At 43.6% G+C, this 13349-nt stretch overlaps 1 long non-coding RNA gene across 1 annotated transcript in view; it reads left to right on the top strand.

Annotated features, from left to right (window-relative positions):
• Positions 1 to 248, top strand: part of LOC134356487 (uncharacterized) — a 78222-nt gene extending 77974 nt beyond the window's left edge. Inside the window, exon 4 of the long non-coding RNA XR_010020365.1 lies at positions 157 to 248. This is a non-coding gene — a long non-coding RNA (uncharacterized LOC134356487). The remainder of the gene's footprint in view (positions 1 to 156) is intronic.
• The last annotated feature ends 13101 nt before the right edge of the window (positions 249 to 13349 follow it).

Below are 13349 nucleotides of genomic sequence, written 5' to 3'. Positions count from 1 at the left end.
GGGTGCTAACAGGCCGCATTTCCAGAGATACCCAGTAAAAAGGGCTTTCAATTACATACACCATCATGCTACCATATGATACGTGCACACCTCGCTTAAAGTAAACTCCAAGTTAGAGCCACATTTCGGACTCCAGTGTCTTTTTTTTTGAATTAGTTTAAAGTTCTGAAGTTGGCGACAAGGTATTTTTAAAGTGAACCCGAGATGGCTACTGACTTGAAGCAGAGTAACATGTTCGAACTAAAAAGACGATGCAACAAGAGCAATGGTGAGTAACGTTTGCAGCCCAGCACTTGCAGAGATTTTGAGTTTTTTTAAAAAGGTCAGAAATGGATGTATTCATAGTTCATAGAGAGTCAGTACCAGGTGACAATAATCATAAAAAAAGAGCAGAAGTGTCAGAAAAATTGATGAATTTGATTACACAACAGGTAATTGGCTCATGCATACTGAGCTATTGGAACAGTATTTTGAAGCAAATGAAATAATCCATGAGAAGCGAGTGCCAAAGTGCATTGGGTTTAAAGGCGTACATTTTGCTATGAAGTTTGACTGCTCCAACTAAACCTGCTGAAATGAGGTTTGCTGATGTTGTCAAAGTAATGCAGGAGTATTTAGAACCAAAGCCATCGTTAATTGCAGAGCACTTTAGGTTTCATCAGTGGAGTCAAAAAGAAAGGGAGTCCTTTTCAATGTACACGGCCCAATTAAAAAGACTGCCTGAGCATTGTCAGTTTGGTAAGGGGCTTAATGACATACTGAGAGATCATTTATTTTGTGGAAACTTACAGGAAAATGTTCAAAAATGGCTTCTAATTGAAGTACAACTTACACTTAAAAGAGTAGTTGAAATTGTAGTTTCAATGGGAAGAACAGACAGAGGTACAATTGAGTTGCAGTCAGGAATGAAAGTGAACCTGAACCAAATTTCAGCACCTAACTATAAACCAGTCTGGTCAGTCAATTTTTGTTACCGTTCTGGCTGGGGCTCACGTATACCGGACCAATGCAGACTCAAGGTAAAACGCCGAAAATGCAGCAAAGTAAAGAGTATGGCAGGCAGACAAAAAGAAATGGACCGCGTACGGAAGAGAAAAGCTGATAAGTCAAGTTGCAGTTTCAAAAAGAGCATTAATCGGCATATCGTTGATGAAAAATCTGATAATGCCGAGTGGCACAGGATTGTGCAGCCTTAAGATTACAGTGTGAAGATTAATAATAGGCCAGAAGTGAACAGAAAATTGATCAAAATGGAATTGGACACTGGTTCAGCTGTTCCAGTCACTCCACAAAAGGGTTGAATGGCATTTGAAAGGTACCAAACTGAAGTCAAACTAACAATGTATACTGGAGAAAAGATAATTGCTGTGGAAATAAGATCCATAACAGTGAATTACAACCACCAACAAGTCATATTGAACTTGTATGTTGTAAAATCAGGAGGGCCAGTGTTGTGGGGATGTGATTGGCTGAGACAATTACACCTTGATTGGAGGTCCATTCACCATTTGCATGCTAGATCCCCTACAATAGAGTTGACTGAAACCGAATTAAGAAAGTCACTGGAGATATCACAGCAGTGTTCAAGGATGGCATTGGAAAACTCAAACATATCAAGGATAAAACAGAGTTAAATGAAAATGCCACACCCAGGTTTTACAAAATCTGTTCATTCCTCATATGATCCGTGATAAAGTAGCCAGTCAGCTGGATGGCATGGACGCTGAAGGAATTCTTTCCAAGGTTGAGTGGACCTCATGGGCAACATCAGTGGTTATAGTATCCAAGAAGGGTGGGTCTGTCAGGATCTGTGGTGCTTTTAAGGTTACCATTAATCCTATACTGAACGTAGATCAATACCTTCTGCCCGGGATAGAGGATTTGTTGGCAAACCTTTTTGGAGGGAAAACACTTCAGCAAAGTGTACTCAGCTGAGGCCTACTTGAATATGGAGATGGAAGAACAGTCCAACGTATTTCTCACCATAAACACCCAGAAAGGGCTTTATCGATATATTAAGCTTACTCTTGGAGTGGCATCTGCACCTGCACTCTAGCAGAAAGCCATGTACTCAATGTTACCTGGGCAGCCTTGCAGCACCTGGATGACAAGGAAAATCTCCAGAACCTCAAGATGGTACTAAAAAGATTAGAAGACTATGGCACGACACAAGAAGTCCCCAGAGCATGATGGGATTTACCACAGGTTATTGAAGGAGACTAGAGACAAGATTGCTGGGGCCTTGACTAGTAACTTCGTGTCCTCTCTAGGCACAGGCGAAGTCCTGGAGGACTGGCGAGTGGCTAATGTTGTACCTCTATTTGAGAAGGGAACAAGGGAAAATCCTGGGAACTGTAGACCACTGAGTCTCACGTCAGTTGTAGGGAAATTGATGGAGAAAATTCTTAGAGATAGGATATACGAGCATTTGGAAACCCATGGCCTAATTAGGAAGAGCCAGCATGGGTCCGTGTGGGTCAGGTCATGTCTTATCAACTTGACCGATTCTTTTTTTGGACAAGGTGATGAGAGAAATTGATGAGGGTAGGGCAGTGATTGATGCCTACATGGATTTTAGTAAGTCATTTGACAAAGTCCCTCATAGGAGGCTAATCCATAAGATTAAGATGCATGGGTTCCACGGCAAATAATCTGTTTTGTTTTAGAACTAGTTTGCGCATGGAAGACAGATGCTGGTGGTTGAAGGGACTTACTTGACTTATGGTAGGGCAAATGCAAGGAGATTGTACACTAATAAGGGCAAGAACCTTAACAGTGTTGCTGAGCAGAGAGATCTTGGGATCCATGTTCATGGCTCCTACACTGGTCAATAACGTAGTTAAGGTGGCTTAAGGAATGTTTGCTTTTATTAGTTGAAGCACTGAGTTCAAGAGTCAGGAGGTTATGTTGCAAATTTATAAAACTCTGGTTAGGCCACATCTGGAGTTTTGTGTTTAGTTTTGGTTGCCCCGCTATAGGAAGGATGTTGGGACTTTGGAGAGGGTGCTGAAGAGGTTGACCAGGATGCTGCCTGGTTTAGAGGTCATGTGATATCATGAGAAGCAGGACAAACTTGGATTGTTTTCACTAGAGCAGCAGAGGCTGAGGGAGATCCGATAGAGGTTTATAACATTTTGAGAGGGATAGATAGAGTATACAGGGAGTATCTGTTTCCCTGGGTTGAAATGTCTAATATCATGCATGGAAGGTGGGAAGGGGTAGGCTCAAAAGGGATGTAAGGGGTACATTTTTTATTTAGATACTGGAATATGTTGCCTGGTTTGGTGGTAGAGGCAAATACATTAAAGACTTTTAAGAAGTGTTTAAATTGGCACATGATGTGAGGAAGATGGAGGGATATGGACATTGTGTAAGAAGGAAAGTTTAGCGTTTCGGTGTTCTTAATTTGCATTGCAGCTTGTTCGCCATAATACCGTGGGACAGAGGGCCTGTTCCTGCGCTGTACTGTTCTATACTTTATGTGTGAATTGTTTGACCAAGCATCACTTGCTGTGGTCACATGATTGTCGCACAAGGATTACACACGTCTGCTGAGAACATTCAAACAGTGGTGGATTCCTGTAGGACAAAGGACGTGTCACAGTTGCAGTCCTTTTTAGGACTTGTCACCTACTATAACAAGTTCCTGCCAAACCTGGCTACTGTGCTCCACCCCATGAACTCATTATTGCAGTTTGGGAAGGAATGACAAAGGATAGCTTTCAAAAAAGGTGAATGAAGTGGTGACCTCAGTCAATGTACTGATACATTATGATCCTCATCATCCAGTGAAGCTTGTCTGTGACGCCTGCCCTTATGGAAGAGATGCAGACATGTCACATGTTATGAGTGATGGAAGTGAACGCCCCACAGCCTTTGCATCACATTCTCTTACCACTGCAGAGAATAATTACACACAAATTGAGAGAGAGGTCTTCAGTCTAGTTTGGGGTATAAACATTTCAGCCAGTATTTTTACAGGAGAGAGTTTACTCTTGTTACTGATCATCAACCACTAGTTTTTATTTTCAATCTACAGAAGGATGCTCCACTAATAGCAGCAGGACACGTGCAGAGATGGGCTCTGTTTCTTGGAGGACACAATTACAAGATCGAATTCAAGAGGATGACTAGTCATGGAAACGTTGATGGATTATCCTGTTCACCCTTGGAAAAGGAAGTACTGGAAAAATTCACTGATAAAAGACACTCGTCTTGATATATTCTCCCTAATACAAATCGAAAGTCTCCCTGTTAGGACAGAGATAATCCAAAGGAAAACAGAAAAGACCCTGCACTACCTCAGGTCTCCATAGCCACCCAAAATGGCTGGAATATGCAACAGAAATCCCACTTTCACCATTTTTACCAGCGCTGGAATGAACTTGTCCTTGACAGGGATTGGGAGATGTTGTACCATCCAAGCTGAGAGATAATACATTGGAGAAGCTACATGCCGGTCATCTAGGCATCATTAAAATAAAAATATAGGCTTGAAGTTTTGTCTAGTGATCTGGGATAGAGCAGCAGATCATACAGCATGCCATGCACTCTATGGGATGCCAACATTGCCAGAAGATGCCAAAAGCAGTGCCTTTCCATCCTGGGGAATGGCCTGCATTGGCCCTAGCAGAGGACTCATGTGGATTTTGCCAGACCATTCATAGGCACAGATTTCTTGGTAGTAGTGGATGTAACTACAAAGTGGCCAGAAGTGTTCACAATAGCCTCCCCTACAGCCTTGTATACTGTTGATCCATTGAGAAGCTTCTTTGCAATGACTGGTGTTCCAGAACATATAGTCAGTGACAATGGACCACAGATTGTAGGAAAAGAATTTCAATCATTCCTAAAAATGAATGGAATAAGACATATTACATCTGTACCATACCACTTAGCTAAAATGGCTTGAAAGAAAGTTTTGTCCAGAGTCTAAGGAATGCACTGCAAGCAGAACACACCATACTAGCATTGAACCAGAACCTCGCCAATTTTCTCCTTGCACTTTGTAATGCGACACACTCCACAACCGACAGCTCACCAACTATGCTGATCCTGGGTCATCCCTTGCACTCATGCATGGATCTCCTCAAACCCAATCTCAGAAGCAAGTTGCAAGACAAACAGCTGTGACAAATTTATGGCTCCTCAAACAAGGAGATTTGAAGTTTCACTCCTGGACGAACAGTCCTGGTGAGGGATTACAGAGGTGATAAATGTGGGTACTCGGAAAGATCAAGGAAAGAACTGGAGCACTGTCCTACACAATGGAGATTGAGTCTGATATCACCAGGAGACAACACATTGATCAGTTGACGAGAGCAGAGTCAATTAATAGAGAAGAAAGTTCACTACTGCTATCAGATCCACTTCCTGCAATCACAGAGTCAACTCCTACAATCACCACGGAGGATGCACCAGAGTCTGAGATTGTTTCACAGCTGGAAGTCTCACAAGTGATCCCTCTTTTCAGGAAAGATGTTACCCCACAAGGGTAGTAAGAAATCCTTCAGAGCAATTAGATATTTAGGTCTGAATGGGGCAATTTAAAAATTACTGTGCTGTGGATGTCTATGTATAATGGTTGTATTTGATAATATACTGCGTATATAGTTCAGATACATTCTCTGTTGAGTTGGAGTTTATAACTAAACAGGGAGGAGGGTTGTGTATTTAATATTTAAGTAATATTTCAGTGATTTTGTATATATATTGTTTGATTAAGCATTCTTATTTGTTTAATTAATTAAGTATGGGTTCTGTGTAAGTAACCCTCTCAACAGGCCCGTATGCAAACTTGGCTTGTTAGCTAAGTCTGCTGACAGCCACGTGACTCAGCAGTGAGAAGACAACCTTTCATAAACAATATACGTCTAGGGTTGGTATGATTTGGGGTTCAAACAAACAGGAATGCCATGATGTTCCAATTAAAGAAACTTCAATTTAAGCGAACGTTGTGTAAACATTGCCCATACACAGTTATCGATTGTTATGAAATGAGAGTTCGTACACCGCATAAAATTATAAAGTATATTTATCAATTTAAGCTTGATCAGTTATTTAAAAAAGAAGTGAATAAATAAATAAAAGGGCCCATTACAGTTAGACCAGTCTAAATGTGCACATGACCGTTGGAGCTCGTCTCTTCCAAAGCTGGGTATAACTGTTACTCATGGCGCCGAACCCACAGTCTGTGTGAAAGCACCTGCCACAGTCAGAACTTCCCTTGAAGTCCATCTCGAACAAATTGGCTCTCACTCAGGAGGATTGACCCTCTTCCTTGGAGCAATTCATCTGTATAAAGCACTCTTGCAACGGGGACTTGCTTTTCCACAGCATTCTGCGGCATCCTCCCTTCTGTCCTTCTCCACAGCTCCAAAAAGACCCCAATCCAGACTACGGTCCGCCACAAATCTCTCTCTGCCCTGCTCTCTCTAGGATTTTCTCCAGATCCCATCATTGTGATTGGCTGGCACAATTTACCAAGGTGAACAGCAGGCTTCTTATCATTCTACTAGTAGGACACACTGCTTTTGCAGAAAACTGCAAAAATAAAATACCTACAGCATAGCAATATAAATCTTAATCAAGGCATTACATGTAAAAATACTCATACTACTATGTGATACTAGTGTACCTCACTTAAAGTAAACTCAAAGTTAGACAGCATATTAGACTCCCATGTCTTCTTTTGAATTAGTTTAATGTTTTGAACTTACAAAGCATAACAGCTTCTATAATTCCATGATGAGTGGCCCATCATAGGGTAAAGACATCATGACAGCTGCCTATATATGCAACATTAACATGCATGATGCACTCACATACCACTTGGACTTTGGGGAATGGAAACCCTTTCAAATGAAGTGTGTTTCCAAATTCAAAGAACTGCAGGACAGTTACAATTGAAATGGTCACCATTCAGATGACTGAATCTGCACTGGCTCTACATTAAAAAATACAGCCATTCTAATTTCCAACTTCATAATACACCGTTTCTTTCTCCTTCCACAAACAAGAGAAAATCTGTAGGTGCTGGAATTCCAAGCACACACACAAAATGCAGGTGGAACTGATCGGCGCAGGCAACGTCTGTGGAAAAGTGTAAACAGTCAACGTTTCAGGCCAAGACTCTTCATCAGAACCTTTACAAGTTCCTTTATAAGTTTTTATTCCATCCCACTACACAGCATTGTATTCCATGGCTTTCAATCTTTATGGCATACCTTAATGAAGTGCCTTTTTGCAAATCCATATACCACATGAAATACATTTCACTCAACCAACATCGTGATACAATTTGTCTCTAACAATTCCATGCAAGTGCTTTTAAATCAGCCTATGGGCCAATATCATTGGGATAAGATATTGTTTATCTTTACACTATTTTTAATGTATAATTTTTCTATCCTCCAGCATGATCAGAATCAGAATCAGAATCAGGTTTAGTAATCACGGGCATGTGTCATCAAATTTGTTAACTTAGCAGCAGCAGTTCAATGCAATGCATAATACAGGAGAAGAAAAAAAGAGAAAAAATATAATAAATAAATAAATAAGAGTATACATATAATGAATAGATTAAAAATCGTGCAAAAACAGAAATAGTATACATTAAAAAAGTGAGGTAGTGTTCATGGGATCAATGTCCATTTAGGAAACGAATGGCAGAGGGGAAGAAGCTGTTCCTGAATCGCTGAGTGTGTGCCTTCAGGCTTCTGTACCTCCTACCTGATGGTAACAGTGAGAAAAGGGCATGCCCTGGGTGCTGGAGGTCCTTAATAATGGATGCTGCCTTTCTGAAACACCGCTCCTTGAAGATGTCCTGGGTACTTTGTAGACTAGTACCCAAGATGGAGCTGACTAGATTTACAACCTTCTGCAGCTTCTTTCAGTCCTGTACAGTAGCACCCCCATACCAAACAGCGATGCAGCCTGTCAGAATGCTCTCCAAGGTACATCTATAGAAGTTCTTGAGTGTGTATTGCGAAAACTCTTCAAACTTCGAATGAAGGATAGTCGTTGTCTTGCCTTCTTTATAACTGCATCAATATATTGGGACCAGGTTAGGTCCCCAGAGATCTTGACAGTCAGTAACTTGAAATTGATCACTCTCTCCACTTCTGATCTCTCTATGAAGATTAGTATGTGTTCCTTCGTCTTACCCTTCCTGAAGTCCACAATCAGCTCTTTAGTATTACTGACATTGAGCGCCAGGTTGTTGCTGCGGCACCACTCCACTAGTTGGCATATCTCGTTCTGGTAAACCCTGTCATCTCCATCTGAGATTCCATCAACAATGGTTGTATCATCAGCAAATTTATAGATGGTATTTGAGCTATGCCGAGCCACACAGTCATGTGTATATAGAGAGTAGAGCAGTGGGCTAAGCACACACTCCTGAGTTGCACCAGTGTTGATGGTCAGCGAGGAGGAGATATTATCAGCAATCCACTCAGATTATGGTCTCCCAGTTAGGAAGTCGAGGATTCAATTGCAGAGATCCAGTTTCTGTAGCCTCTTAATCAGGATTGTGGGAATGATGGTGTTGAATGCTGAGCTATAGTTGATGAACAGCATCCTGACATAGAATAGTACAGCACAGTACAGGCCCTTCGGCCCACAATATTGTGCCCACCCTCAAACCCTGCCTCCCATATAAGCTCCCACATTTAATTCCTCCATATACCTGTCTAGTAGTCTCTTAAACTTCACTGGTGTATCTGCCTCCACCACTGACTCAGGCAGTGCGTTCCACACACCAACCACTCTCTGAGTGAAAAACCTTCCTCTAATATCCCCCTTGAATTTCCCACCACTTACCTTAAAGCCATGTCCTCTTGTATTGAGCAGTGGTGCCCTGGGGAAGAGGCACTGGCTATTCACTCTACCTATTCCTCTTATTATCTTGTACACCTCTATCATGTCTCCTCTCATCCTCCTTCTCTCCAAAGAGTAAAGCCGTAGCTCCCTTAATCTCTGATCATAATGAATACTCTCTAAACCAGGCAGCATCCTGGTAGATCTCCTCTGTACCCTTTCCAATGCTTCCACATCCTTCCTATAGTGAGGTGACCAGAACTGGACACAGTACTCCAAGTGTGGCCTAACCAGAGTTTTATAGAGCTGCATCATTACATCGCGACTTTTAAATTCTATCCCTTGACTTATGAAAGCTAACACCCCATAAGCTTTCTTAAATACCCTATCCACCTGTGAGGTAACTTTCAGGGATCTGTGGACATGTACCCCAAGATCCCTCTGCTCCTCCACACTACCAAGTATCCTGCCATTTACTTTGTACTCTGCCTTGGAGTTTGTCCTTCCCAAGTGTACCACCTCACACTTCTCCGGGTTGAATTCCATCTACCACTTCTCAGCCCACTTCTGCATCCTATCAATGTCTCTATGCAATCTTTGACAATCCTCTACACTATCTACAACACCACCAACCTTTGTGTCATCTGCAAACTTGCCAACCCACCCTTCTACCCCCACATCCAGGTCGTTAATAAAAATCACAAAAAGCAGAGGTCCCAGAACAGATCCTTATGGAACACCACTAGTCACAATCCTCCAATCTGAGTGTACTCCCTCCACCACCACCTTTTGCCTTCTGCAGGCAAGCCAATTCTGAATCCACCTGACCAAACTTCCCTGGATCCCATGCCTTCTAACTTTCTGAATAAGCCTACCATGTGGAACCTTGTCAAATGCCTTACTAAAATCCATGTATATCACATCCACTGCACTACCCTCATCTATATGCCTGGTCACCTCCTCAAATAACTCTATCAGGCTTGTTAGACACGATCTGCCCTTCACAAAGCCATGCTGACTGTCCCTGATCAGACCATGATTCTCTAAATGCCTATAGATCCTATCTCTAAGAATCTTTTCCAACAGCTTTCCCACCACAGCCGTAAGGCTCACTGGTCTATAATTACCCGGACTATCCCTACTACCTTTTTTGAACAAGGGGACAACATTCGCCTCCCTTCAATCCTCCGGTACCATTCCCGTGGACAACAAGGACATAAAGATCCTAGCCAGAGGCTCAGCAATCTCTTCTCTTGCCTCGTGGAGCAGCCTGAGGAGTATTCTGTCAGGCCCCGGGGACTTATCTGTCCTAATGTATTTTAACAACTCCAACACCTCCTCTCCCTTAATATCAACATGCTTCAGAACATCAACCTCACTCACATTGTCCTCACCATCATCAAGTTCCCTCTCATTGGTGAATACCGAACAGAAGTATTCATTGAGGACCTCGCTCACTTCCACAGCCTCCAGGCACATCTTCCCACCTTTATCTCTAATTGTTCTTACCTTCACTCCTGTCATCCTTTTTTTCTTCACATAATTGAAGAATGCCTTGGGGTTTTCCTTTACCCTACTCACCAAGGCCTTCTCATGCCCCCTTCTTGCTCTTCTCAGCCCCTTCTTAAGCTCCTTTCTTGCTTCCTTATATTCCTCAATAGACCCATCTGATCCTTGCTTCCTAAACCTCATGTATGCTGCCTTCTTCCACCTGACTAGATTTTCCACCTCACTTGTCACCCATGGTTCCCTCACCCTACCATTCTTTATCTTCCTCACCGGGACAAATTTATGCCTAACATCCCGCAAGAGATCTCTAAACATCGACCACATGCCCATAGTACATTTCCCTGCAAAAACTTCATTCCAATTCACACCCACAAGTTCTAGCCTTATAGCCTCATAATTTGCCTTTCCCCAATTAAAAATTTTCCTGTCCTCTCTGATTCTATCCTTTTCCATGATAATGCTAAAGGCCAGGGAGCGGTGGTCACTGTCCCCCAGATGCTCACCCACTGAGAGATCTGTGACCTGACCCGGTTCATTACCTAGTACTAGATCTAGTATGGCATTCCCCCTAGTCGGCCTGACAACATACTGTGACAGGAATCCGTCCTGGACACACTTAACAGACTCTGCCCCATCTAAACCATTGGAACTAATCAGGTGCCAATCAATACTAGGGAAGTTAAAGTCTCCCAAGATAACAACCCTGTCATTTTTGCACCTTTCCAAAATCTGCCTCCCAATCTGCTCCTCTGTATCTCTGTTGCTACCAGGGGGCCTATAGAATACCCCCAATAGGGTAACTGCTCCCTTCCTGTTCCTGACTTCACCCATATTGACTGAAAAGAGGATCCTGCTACATTATCCACCCTTTCTGTAGCTGTAATAGTATCCCTGACCAGTAATGCCACCCCTCCTCCCCTTTTTCTGCCCTCTCTATCCCTTTTAAAGCACTGAAATCCAGGAATATTGAGAATCCATTCCTGCCCTGGTGCCAGCCATGTCTCTGTAATGGCCACTACATCATAGTTCCAAGTATGTATCCAAGCTCTCAGTTCATCACCTTTGTTCCTGATGCTTCTTTCATTGAGGTACACACATTTCAGCTCTTCTACCTTACTGTCTTTACACCGTTTATTCTGCTTCTCTTTCCTCAAAGCCTCTCTGTATGTTAGATCTGGCTTTACTCCATGCACTTCTTTCACTGCTCTATCACTCTGGGTCCCATCCCCCTTGCAACTTAGTTTGAACCCTCCCGAACCATGCCAGCGAACCTACCTGCAAGGATATTGTTCCCTCTCGAGTTCAGGTGCAACCCATCCAATCTGTACAGGTCCCACCTTCCCCAGAAGAGATCCCAATGATCTACAAATCTAAAACCCTGCTCCTTGCACCAACTCCTCAGCCACGCATTCAACTGCCGTCTCCTCCAATTCTTAACATCACTGTCACGTAGCACTGGCAGCAATTCTGAGAACACCACCCTTGAGGTCCTGTTCTTCAGCCTTCTGCCTAGTTCCCGGAACTCACACTTCAGGACCTCATCCTTCTTCCTGCCTACGTCGTTGGTCCCAACATGTATCACGACTTCTGGTTGCTTTCCCTCTTGTGCCAGGATGTCGTGCACCCGGTCAGAGACATCCCGGACCCTGGCACCCGGGAGGCAACAAACCATGCGGGTGTCCTTCTCACGTGCACAAAATCTCCTGTCTGCTCCCCTGACTATAGAGTCTCCAATGACGACAGCTCTCCTCTTCTCCGTCCCACCCTTCTGCACCACAGGGTCAGACTCAGTGCTGGAGGCCCTGCCACCGTGGCTCACACCTGGCCAGTCATCCCCGCCAACAGTATCCAGGACGGTAAACTTATTATTCAGGGGAATGGCTACAGGGGTGCTCTGCACTACCTGTCTGCTCACCTTCGCTTTCCCCCCTCTGACTGTCACCCAATGACCTGCTTCCGACAGCCTAGGTGTGACTACCTCCCTGTAGCTCTCATCTATGACTGCCTCATTCTCCCTTATGAGTCGAAGGTCATCCAGCTGCTGTTCCAGATTCTTTACATGTTCTTCCAGATCGCCCAGCCGTATGCACTTCTGGCAGATGTGACTCTGCGGGGGAGGGGAGTTCCCCCAAGACTCCCACATCTCACATGAGAGGCACATCACCGTCTCAGGAGACATTGTAAGAACTAACCGCGAGCTAGCTTGTCCTCCGCCTCTTCTCGTCGAAGCCTCTCGAGTCAAAGCCTCAAAGCTCCACTCCTTCACTGGCTCAGTCACGCACTGGCTGCTTTCTATACAAACATAGGTGTTTGCATCGTCCAGGTGGTCTAAGGCTGTGTGAAGAGCCATTGAGATTGTGTCTGCTGTTAACCTATTGTGGTGATAGGCAAATTGCAATGGGTCCAGGTCCTTGCTGAGGCAGGAATTCAGTCTAGTCATGACCAACCTCTCAAAGCATTTCATCACTGTTGATGTGAGTGCTACCGGGTGATAATCATTAAGGCAGCCCACATTATTCTTCTTAGGCACTGGTATAATTGTTGCCCTTTTGAAGCAAGTGGGAACTTCCGTCCATAGCAGTGAGAGGTTGAAAATGTAATTGAATACTCCCGCCAGTTGGTTGACACAGGTTTTCAGAACTTTACCAGGTACTCCATCAGGACCTTCCGCCTTGGGAGGGTTTGCCCTCTTTAAAGACAGTCTAAAATCTGCCTCTGAGACATAGATCGCAGGGTCATCAGGTGCAGCAGCAATCTTCACAGCCATAGTTATGCTTTCCCTTTCAAAGCAGGCATAGAAAGCGTTGAGTTCATCTGGTAGTGTAGCATCACTACCAATCATGCTATTGGGTTTCGCTTTGTAGCAAGTAATATCTTGCAAAGCCTGCCAGAGTTGTTGTACACCTGATGTTGCCACTGACCTCGTTTGAAATTGTCTCTTTGTCCTTGAAATAGGCCTCTGCAAATCGTACCCGGTATACTGGTGCAGACTTGCGTCATCAGACTTGGATGCGACGGAC

This window comes from Mobula hypostoma, chromosome 14, assembly GCF_963921235.1.
Source record: "Mobula hypostoma chromosome 14, sMobHyp1.1, whole genome shotgun sequence".
Classification (NCBI taxonomy): domain Eukaryota; kingdom Metazoa; phylum Chordata; class Chondrichthyes; order Myliobatiformes; family Myliobatidae; genus Mobula; species Mobula hypostoma.
This window is presented reverse-complemented; position numbering and strand designations above follow the sequence as displayed.